The sequence below is a fragment of the Bactrocera latifrons genome, unplaced genomic scaffold (genome assembly GCF_001853355.1).
Source record: "Bactrocera latifrons isolate USDA-ARS-PBARC rearing strain unplaced genomic scaffold, ASM185335v1 scaffold_139, whole genome shotgun sequence".
Taxonomy (NCBI): Eukaryota; Metazoa; Arthropoda; class Insecta; order Diptera; family Tephritidae; genus Bactrocera; species Bactrocera latifrons.
In genome coordinates this window covers 727,528-729,404 of record NW_017534841.1, presented here as the reverse complement: position 1 = coordinate 729,404, position 1,877 = coordinate 727,528, and positions in this window count along the sequence as shown.

Below are 1,877 nucleotides of genomic sequence, written 5' to 3'. Positions count from 1 at the left end.
TTTATTGCATTTTTCTTTCATCTTGTATATGAAATAAAAGAATTGAGTATAAATTTGTATAAAAATGCTATGAAATTAATCATGATACATCATGCGCGTACATTTTCCCATGCACACAGTTATAGTTAGGCCATTCATTGGGTCGCAGGTTCGAATACCATCACGGGTGAGTAAAATTTTATTTGTAGTTTTTAAAAGTTTTTTTTTTATTATTTAACAGTTTTGTAAATTTTTACTCACTCAATATTAAATCAATATTTATAATTTATCAAAGTAAAACTAAATATTTCAAATACTAAAATTTTCCCATACGAAACTCATTTTAGTATGATTCACGATTCGTTGGGTCGCAGGTTCGAATACCATTACGGGAAAATTATTATTTTTTTTAATTTAAAATTTAACATTTTTTTGATTTTTATAACGTTTTTTTTTTAATTTACATGTATATTTTTATTGAAAAAAAATTAATTTAATTTTTTGTTTAGTTTTTTATTTTAATATAAAAAAATAAAATAAAATAAAATGAACAATTTTTACTCAATATCAATATTTTTTTTTTTTAATATTATAATTTGCTGTCATGCGCATTGTTTTTGTTTACGTATCCATCCATACACGTACGAGTATATACATCAAGCGCAGCTGTCGCTTCTAAAATTAGTAATAAGACGAAAGCAAACTGGTTTGCTGCAGAAATATGCGCATAGTCAATGAATGAACAAACAAGAAGAGATATGTACGCACAAGTAGGTGAATGTGAGCATATATTTTTGACTGGAAGGTTGGCATCTTCTGTAATCACGCTTCTGTGAGGTCGGATTGTGGGATGGCCTGAGGCCGGGAGTCCTGTGTGGTGGACCAGATCATGTCGACGGAACGTCCGCACTAAGCTTGCCATCAATATGGGTGTCAAGGAGGAGTTCTCGACATTCAGGTTGGCTAAGGAGGGATGAACCGGGCCAGGGGTGAAAACCAGCAGCCAAGAGTTCCCGTGGTAGGCAGTAGTGGGATAGCGTACCGGAGTGAAATGCCATTACCAGCCTGGTCAATATGGTCAGACCGCAATCTTTTTACTACTTTTTTCGTTGATGTAATTTCTTTATTACCCATGTTCTTTGTATTTTTAATGTAAACGTAATCTGAGTTACGATTATTTAACTCACCGTCTTTGATGCTAATTTCACCATGTTTAAACTTAGCATACCGATGCTTGCAAGCAACCATTTCCTGGGGAAGTGCCCGAAAATTCGTCATCAAACCAAGTTTTTGCTTCAACAGTGTTTTTTTCCTTTTTCTATCAGACGGGCTTGGGACGTTTCAATTGACATACATATATAAATGGCTTTCGAGAACCCCACTGTAAAAATCTCAGTCATTTCATATTTGAAAAAAAATTATTTTTAATTACTATGCCAATATGAGAGCAATCTGTTTGAAAAAACCTTACGGTTATTGAGTTTTATCAAAAACGTAAGCTTACGTGTGGTACAAAGCCGGTCGAGAGATCGTTGAAAACATGCCTCGTTCTGGACGAATCTCGATCTCATTAACTGATGAAAATATGAAAAAAGTGACGAATATGGTGATGGAAAATCGCCAGCAACTGTTAGAGAGATGGCAAGAGGGCTCGACATCTCTCGAGAGTCCGATCGAAAGGCTTCGGTGCATTGAAACGCCGATAAAGCTGATGTTTTTCAAAATGAGTATCGTAAACAGGCCCCTTTGGACATTCTTGATCCCACATTCATGGAGAGCATTATAAATGGCGATGAGATTTAGGCTTATGAGTTTGGCATGCAAACAAGTTAACAATCATCGGAATGGAGGGAAAAAATCAAGCTGAAACCAAAAACAAAAAAAAAAAAAAAAAAAAA